Here is a 9,865-nt window from a genome sequence, read left to right on the forward strand (position 1 = left end):
ATTGCATTTCTCTGTTGTTTTCGGGAAGCAAAATGTAACATTTGACTCAATTTCCTTTTTATCTTGTTTCACATTGTTATGAAGTTTGGGAAATTCTGACAAACACTGATCGAGTACAAACTCACATTTAACCACATCATCCTTTACACACTGTGACTCATTTTCTAACACATTTTCCATCTTTTTAATCTCATCAGATGGTTTAGATTTCGCGATCCATGACTGATTTTCAAAAGTTTTTGCTTTAGGGTAAAGTATCGAAGTCCTGGGGGACTTAGAAGACTCGCCAATTTCGAAAGTCGATTTCGGCTTATCCTCCGACTTCAATTTTTCACCTCGTTTGAGAATTCGGATCGACGAAACCATCACCTGTTTATCTTTTGCAACGACCGGTGATTTTGGTCGAGGTTTTTGAATGGTCTGTTTTGGCACATATTTGTTTTTATCCTTAGGTTTTTCAACCTTCGGTTTCTCAACCACTTGTTTCTTAACCGCTTTTATCACAACCGGTTTTTCGATCACTTTCTTACACTGCTTCGCCATGTGGCCGACTTCATTGCAGCGATAGCATACCCGTTTATCATACTCGACAAATGTGCTATTAACAGTTTCTGCTTTTAGTTTCTGCGCTGCATTGAAATCGTCCACGGCCTTTTGACTAAAAATATAATCTTTTTCAATCTCAGTGCTCGGTCCACAAACAAATACATCATCGATTCTATCTTTTGACTTTACCAACTTCTTAGTCATTTTCTTCTCAAAACCAAGACCTTTATTTTTAAACTGATTTTTCTTGTTTTGGTTTACCCACCCCCTCTATCTTTTCTGGACTAGTAGGACGTGACGAACCAACTGACTTATTTAGTTTTGAAAAGAAATCGTTTCTCTTTAACTCATTTACGCTTAGCTCAATCAGCTTAAACACTTTCTAAACATTCTCAAATTTAACATTCTGAAGCGGAAACTCAGTGTTGGAGTAAAGTTTGTCAGATCCAACAATAGTGTAAGCCACCATAATTAAATCATCATCCACACTTTTATCCGTTTTTGTCAAATAACGATCTAAAAAGTTTCCGTCCTCCTCAGAATCACTATCAGACTCCACTGATTTTGCTTTCTCAGATTTCTCACTATCATCGTCCAACACCTGATCAATAACATTTTTGATTACCTGGGATTCGTTGTCAGTGTCAGACGCAGTGAAAGTTATATCAATGTTATCAGGTAAATCATTTTCAAGTGTTTTTAGTTTTATGTTTAATGCAGCTTCCACCCCATCTGGATATTTCTGTGTATAATGATTCCACATTGGGGGTGGAACTCTGTTGAAGACAGGTGAAGCATGTGGCTGTTGTGGTACTATTTGCTCTAACACATATGATGATGCCACATAACTCATCAATTTCTTATCAATTCTATCATTTTCAATTTTAGTCAACTCAAGCTCTTTTCTCAAAGATGCGATTGTGTCTAAATGAAAATTCACTTCTCTTTGTTTGTCAAATAAAGTTGATTGTGCCAGCTTGGTTGCTTTATCGTTTTCAAGACTTTCATTTTGGATCATTTTTATTGACCTAGACAATGTGTCGTATGCCTCTTTTACTTGCCCTAAGTCAAACTTCAACAGATCTGCATGTTGTTTCAGTTCCAGATACATGGTGTCTTTTTCAAGACACTCCGTGCATGGTTGTGAACAACGTTGACACGGTGTATCAGAGATTGAAACTTTTTCTACTATTATCTCATCATCACAAACAGTTTTACCAACAGGATTTGACTCCGACTCAGACGACTTGACCATGTTGACTTCTAAGACTCCAGATTCCTCTTCTAGACTTGACATTTTATCGACTGACTCCTGAATGTCTGAATCTACCTCTTTTAGTTTACTCATCAGTGCTTTATCCGCAATCTCCTTTAGAGTTTCTTCAGTCATTTCCTTCGATACATCAATCATCTCCTTGACTTCTTCTTTCTCTGCTTCAAATCTCGGGCACGTTCCGGTTCTTGGATCTTCAAAATAATCTGCAAAAGAACCAAACACGTTAGGAGGTAAAATTGATTTCATAGTGTAGACAAATTCCTCCCGTCGAGATTGAAAACTAAGAACATCAGATACAGATTCCACGGCTTTTGCAGATTCTTCCATAGAAACATCTTTAACGACCTCCGGAACCTCTTGATCCACAACTTTAATAACCTCTTCAGCCACGATCTCAGAAACAGACTCAACAGCTTCAGTAACTGCTTTATCAACCACCTCAGAGCCAGACTCAACAATTTCAGTAACTTCTTTACTCGTCTCAGTAATCTCCACAACTTCAGCCATCATTGCTTGATCGTCTTTTCCTGGAATATATTTGTCCCAACTAAAACCAGACACAACCTTTTCATCATCTTGGTTAACGATCAACGCCTTCTCAGGTTTGTTCTCGATCTGAGGTCTTTGAACTGTAGGCTGTTGGTTTGGGGGATGATATATAGCTTGTCTGTAATAGTCAGTGGTAAACGGATTCTGATGATTTTTCACCTCACGATTCGGACATTCACGCTTGAAATGACCTTTCTCTTTGCATTTAAAACATGTAACTTTGGTCTTATCGAACCCTAATTTCTGATTCGGACCCGACAAACTGTTTCTACCGGTGATTTCCATAAATCGTTGAGCTCTTCGGACTAAACTTGCCATACACCACTTAATATCTATCAATTCCAGTTCTTCCGGATCGATCTGATCGTAATCTTCTTTAGTCATATCAGGATTTCCGATCCTACCAGCAACCAACCCTTCATATGCTTCCAAAACTGATCCCAATAACGCGATGTGTTGTTTGGCTGCATTTTCGGTGATTTCATTTCCATTCTTGATGTTAATTGCAATGTTACACTGCACTCCGGACACAACTGTCTGTTGATTTGACCCAGTAGAGCTTTGAGGAGAATTTTGATCTGAGACTTTGACATTTGGCTCATAATTGGCAAAAGGAGTCGATTGACTTGACTGATAAGCATTTGGAGTAACAGATGAAGTGTTGTCTGCACTAAAACCAGTTTGAATTTTCGGACTCTGAACATTCGATACTACCGGATTACTCTTGTAATACAAAGATACATCCTGTGGCATATTCGTTGAATTCATCTTCTTGACTTTCACCAATTCTAATTCATGAGCTTCAATTTTCTCTATGAATTCACTCAAACTATAGTTCACGAAATCCGAACTATTTTTCAACATCATCACATATGTTCCCCATTCCTCATAGGGAAGTGCATCGCACAATTTCTCTATCCACTCTTCATGGGTCTTCTCGATGTCCAACCTTCTCATCTCTAACACCAGATGACAGTACCTCTCTATAAGCTGCTTTGTTGATTCACCCTTAATCCCTGTGAAGATGTCAAACTCTTTCTTTAGCAATGCCGTTTTACTTTTAATCATTGACGCGCTGCCTTTGAATTTTTTCTCTAATGCTTGCCATATCGACTGTGAACTATTTTTGTGCTGCAGTAACACTAAAATATCTTCTTTTATTGCTTGTTGTAAGATGCTGATCATCTTTTTCTCAGCTTTGAATTCGACCTGCTCGGCAGCTGTCAGACTGGCAATTGTCTTTTTTATATTCACCCCATCTACTGGAGCAACATATTCTTATTCGATTTTTATCCAACTCTCTAAGTGATTTGCCTGCACCCAATTTTTGAATCTCTCAGACCATCCTGAATATTCATCCAAACTCATCAGTTTCGGAGGTTTCTGCATCGTTCCAAGTTCGTTTTCTAAACTGACATTTTGCATGATACTTGTTTGGCTTTGAGTAGCACCCACACCCGAAAACATGTTATAGAAATCCTGACTTTCCATTTTCAGTTGTAACGGAAAAATTTCTCAAACAGTTACAATAAGCGATCCTGAAGTTTGCACAAAAGCGATCTAGAAAATTTCACTAAGAGCGATCCAGACAGAAACTTTGGAGTGATCCTGAACAATTCACCTTTGAGCGATCCTAGAATCTGACTAATGAGTGATCCAGGAATTATTTTTCGAGCGATCCACAGGTGATTCAAGAGCGGTTCAGAAGATTGAACAAAGAGCGATCCACAAATGAATTTTTGAGCGGTCCACACAAGAATTTTTGGAGCGGTCCAGAACCTATGCTATTTAAGCGATCCAAAAGAGCGATCCAGCAATCAAATAGACCATTTTGAGCGATCCAGAACAAAGAATTACAAGCGATCCAGCTAAGAATGTACTTAGGAGCGGTTCATAAAAGCGAGTCACAGATGACGTCAGAGCGGTCCAAACTTCACGAGTGTTTTAGGTCACTTATAGTCCAAATTTTGATCCGAAACTTTCAAGGGTTTGTTATAACTGTGTTTCACACCTACTGTCCAAGTCTCAGTCCATTTTCGCCGCTAAATCAGTCCAGATCTACAAAAGTCCGTGAAAACCACTTCGTATCTAGCAACTAACTCGCAACTGGCTCTGATACCAATTGTAGGATCAGTTTTGACCACACTAATGAGTCAATCAGAGCTAGTGCTTACTGAAAATGTGGCGGAAACACATTTTCAGCATGATACGATGATAAAACTGATAGAAAGGAGTAGAAAACAGAGAGATCTACACTTTAATCACTTTTACTTCACTTGATAACGATTGCCAAACGGTCAGCAGTTCGACGTACAGCACAAGACAACGTTACAAATGAAAGGAGCACAGGGGTATTTATAGATTTCTGGAACTGCTCATGTGACATGTCCACATGAGCGATCCAGCTTGGGTCGCTTTTGTGGACAAATGTCACAAAAGCGGTCCAGCAACATAACATTCATATAATTACACTTTTAACCCCTGAGCTATTATAAAATAACCTATCTAGACCATATACGTTAATCTAACTTCACAAAGACGCAGGCTTTAGACATTATGCACCAACAGGAATCACCCAAATCTGACCGGTTTACTGTTTCATGACGGTCATTCTTGGTTAACTCAAAATTGGTTGTCTCGTTGTTAGAAACCAGATCTTAAACCAACACGACACTAAGAATGAGTAGAGGGTCGGTACAAGCTCCGATTCTATCGGTCTTGAGTGCATTGAGTGTAAAAGAGTTGAAAGAAAGTTGGAAAACCATCTTTCAATCCTTCTAACCATGAATAGGTGTAGATTTATGCGAAAACATTGTTTAATCTTGTGGAAATCCTTCAGATCTGAGTTGTTCTTGGTGGAATGAGGCCAAAGCTTGAAGTTCATAAGAACTCCATGATGACATCATCCTAGAACACCCCAAATCCGCTGATTTCGCGGTTAAAAGTTAAGATTCAAAGGTGAAAAAGATGAAGAAGGGTACGTGGATCATAGAAGTACATGATTTAGGTTGAAAACTTACAAGAATCGCGAGAAATCGAGAGGAAATAGCCCCAAAGCGTGCTGGTCGAGTGAGAGCTATCACATCACTTAAATAGTGATGTGACAAGGGCTATTTATAGGCAAGAGAGGAGAGGAGGTGGTGCTGTGCATCGAATCGGATGGCTGTCCGATCGGTTGGCTTGTCCGATCGGATGGCTGTCCGATCGGATGGCTGTCCAATCGGAAGGCCATTCGATCAAAGTGCTATTCGATCAAACGCCTCCGGCGAGCTGAGTTTTGGCGTTCCGTTTCGTTTGTTAAACGTTGCGATAGTTTGGTTACACATTCTCATCCACATTTCCTTATATTTATTATAATTAGTCACGTTGGGTCGTATATACATATTCATATTTCAAAGTTGCGATACAATAACCGGGTTTCGTTTCGAATGTGCATTACTTGCGACGCTTCACGGTCATCGAGGAGGGTAGAATAGGTCCTCACTCAACGTCATCGTGAACGTTAATGTGTGTGATGCGATGTGCGTTTTGAGTAATGAGTTGCACTACGACACATCACGGCTCTCAAGGAGGGTAGAATTGGTCCTCACTCGACATCTTCGTGGTTGTCAGCAAGTACAATGTGATGTGATAGCGATAAAGTATGCGAAATATGCGAAAATACTGTGAAATAGCGATGTATGCGATATAGGTACATTATGATCTGAATCTCTGGTGCCAGGCGTAACGAGTATAACGAGTAGTAACAACGCACGAACGTGCGGGTTGTTACAGTCTCCCCTGCTTTAGGAAATTTCGTCCTGAAATTAATCCACAAGAAGGGTCGCGAGAGTTGATGCGAATGAGCGTACCGATTGAAAGTGACGAGATAGCGAGCGATAGATAGAGAATTAACGCGTGAGAGCATTACGAAGACTTAAGCGAGAGCGAAGAGTTTAAGCGATTCGTATGATCAAGGCGATAACACACACAAGAATGTGATTCCAAAGCGTTTTAAATTTTCGAAAAGTCGATTAATTAGAAAAAAAAACTTGCTTACGAAAATCTTCTCACAGTGCGGCGTTAAACTGTTTCGATGTTCACGCCATCCCTATGAGTGGGGTTTTATCAGGTTACTAAAAGATGTTAGGGTGTTTAAACCCGTTTTACGAAATTTTCTTACCAGACGGTAGTAACTTGAGTCGATTGCCACACCATCGTTACATGAAAATCTTGTTTTGTACAAAGTTTTGATCAAATTTTAGAAAAAAATTTTGTAAGAAAAGATCAGTTTAAAATTTGTGTAAACAAAGCCTTTTTAATAGTACCAAAAATTTAAATTTAAGGTCGGCCCCGCATGGCACTTTTCCATGAAAGTTCGACAATATGGTTAAAACACTTATGTATAGGAAGTACCAGCGGTGTATACACCATGCTTTAACCATATGGTTTCCGTCTCGTGAGGTAGTGTCATACGGGTCGACATAGTACAGACAGATTTGCGATGACTTGGTCCAGACAAGAAAGGGTTGGATCAAGTCTTGAAAGCGAACTGAGTGATGAAATCGTTTTCGAACTCAGTTTAGTGACATGAGCGAGTGCGATAAGTGTATGCGGAAATTCGATAGCATAACACAACATAACAAGCGAAGACGACGGCGATAAGCGAAAAGCGATAAGCGGTAAGCGATGGTCGATGCGTTGCAAGCGATGGAAACATGCGATTTGATTTGATTAGATTAAACAACACCACAAATTTTAACTAACATTAGACCCCACATGGCCTTTTTCCACGGAAGTCTGCTAATATGGCTAAAACACTTATATATAGGAAGTACCAGCGGCGTATCCACCATGCTTTAACCATATGAGTTTCGTCCCGTGAAGCGAGGTCATGTGTGCCAACTTAACACAGATAGCGCAGATATTGGTAAGCGATAGCGATAGCGATTGCATTAAGCGTTACACGATGGAGCAATACACAAGCGATAGAGTGATACCCATGATACGCGATAGCGCGATGCACATAATAAGCGATTGAGCGAACACACAATAAGCGATTGAGATTACGAAATACCCATAATAAGCGATAGCGATGGCGAGGTAGATTCCAGCGATAATGCGGTTGCGAGCGTGTTGACTTGCGAATAGTCTTGCGATTACACGCCTTGGTTTGCGATTGAGATTGTTACGCCTTGCGATGTAGTGTAGTGTGTCAAAAATAACCACAATAGCATAATAGGTCTACGTTCCAACTCCACATGGCACTTTCTTCACAAAACTTCGGTTGGCACAAGGAAACACCGTCATATTTCAACCATGCGCCTCTGTTCCGTGAATAGGTGTCACACTTCGTCAGACATGGTCAAGACGCTTATATATAGGAAGTACCAGCGGCGTATCCACCACGCTTAACCATGCCCTGAACGTTAAGGCATCATTGAAACTCACTACGATCTTCGTGCACTAACCAAAATAATCCCGTGTGCACCCATGATTAATTTGATTCTTGCACGTTTATCGTACCTTATCTCAAGAACGCATAGTAGGGGTAAAATACATTATATAGTACATAGTGCCAGCATTAGATTGTGCGCGAGTACAAGAGAGAAATAGAATCCACATGTGTCGAGAGTTAGGATAAGTTCCACACAAAAAAGAAATTAACGGTGATAAGCCGTATTATTACATCAACATTTGAAGCAAAATAACGTTGTTGTGGAGTACTTTTGCAGAGACTGCGGTTGCTGCTGAAATTCCTCAAGGTTGCGGTCCCGTGCGGCAGTTCTGAGTAAAATGACCATACCAGTTGCAATTGTCGCAATAGCGACAGTTAGCTCCTGGCGGGTGATGATACGTACACATGAGGCACAGGGGATGGCTTCCGGTGTAGGTGCGCTTCACAAGAACGGGAACAAACCGTAGCGGTGTGGGGTTTGGAATTTCAACCACGCTTGGTTCCTTTCGCTTATGGCTGAGCTCGTTGCGATCCTGAGATGATGCAGTGTCGTTGGCGGATCCGTCTGATGATTCGCTGGAAATATCATCGGAGGAATCTTCAGAAGAATCGTCGGTAGAATCGTTGGATGAATCGATGACGATTGCTTGGTGAGCCTGCTTGACAGGATTCTTGGAGAAGGATCCGTCCAATACTCGTTTGTCGTTGATTTTTGCGGCCAAGCGATAGGTTTCTCTGATGGTAGCGGGTCTTGCAGCTTTGACAAAGTCGCCCACACATTCAGGCAAGCCGCGAATGTACTTCGTGATGGCTTTTTCTGAAGTGTTGACTTGACTTGGGCAGATTACGCTAAGCTGTTTAAACCTTGGAGTGTAGCCAGCATTGTCACCTTTGATTTGTTTAATTTCCCAAAATTCATCTTCGAGTTTCTGGACTTCGTGGGGAGGGCAGTACTCGTTCTTCATGAGCTCTTTCAGCTCATCCCAAGAGAGAGCGTAAGCTGCGGAGATCCCACGTTTGTTACGTTCAGCGGTCCACCAGTCAAGTGCTCGCGATTGAAAAATCTGGTAGTGCAAGTGGTACGAAAACCACCGGGACACCCACTCTGACGAAGGGTAACTTCGATAGAATCGAACCACTGGAGTAGTTGGGACACACCTCCTTCACCTGTGAACTCCATTGGGCCACAGGCTTTGAAGTGTTTGTAAAGGAAAGCAGATTGCGGCGCTTCTGTCTTAGAGTCTTTCGGGGTTCGAGAGTTGCTGAGAGAGCGCACTTGGGCAACAATTTGAGGAATGACCTTGGCCACTTCCTTGATCACAAGCGAGGCAATCCTCTTCTTGGCACTTTGTCTGGCTCTCCTCCTAGCTGTTCTTCTCGAGGTAGAGTTGTTGGAAGGCATCTAGACAGAGAGAGATTTGGAATGAGATTCGATCATAATGGTTTTGAGTTTTGCGATGCGATTGAGCGCGATCAAAACTTGTAGCGAGTAACATAATAGATTTCACATAGGAGCCACATAGGAGACATGAGATTCCTAAGTTCCCACAAAATTGATTTGCTTATATATAATTAGTTGTAGCTTATTCTCGTACATATACATGTCAGTATAGAATGCGCGAGGACGCGTTGAAAGGAGAAAGCGAGGGCGAGCAATTAGACATTAGTTTTGTTGCGAACATTCATTTTTCGTTTTAGATTGCGATGGTTGTGCGAGTTGTGTGTTTTGTAAAACAAGGAGCGAAAAGTGATAAATCGAGAAATCGATAAGGTGTAAAATAAGCACGTAAAGCGTAGTTAAGTTCATTAAAGAGTAAAACCGGCGAGTCGTATGCTAGAAAAAAATAGATAGAGTGCCTCGGGTGTTTAGGCGTCGACTACCCAAGGTAACCTAACTATACCCAACAAGTTCGCGCACGTGCGTTGCCCTAGAAGACTCATGCTTCCACTGGGATGTAGCTCATGGCATTCGTCTTCCTAGTCATCGCGTGGCCCGAGTTATCGTTATAGACGAGTCCTTGGTGAGAGCTTTTGAAACCCGTTTTATAGAGAGTGGA

Source organism: Helianthus annuus, chromosome 16 (assembly GCF_002127325.2).
Source record: "Helianthus annuus cultivar XRQ/B chromosome 16, HanXRQr2.0-SUNRISE, whole genome shotgun sequence".
Classification (NCBI taxonomy): domain Eukaryota; kingdom Viridiplantae; phylum Streptophyta; class Magnoliopsida; order Asterales; family Asteraceae; genus Helianthus; species Helianthus annuus.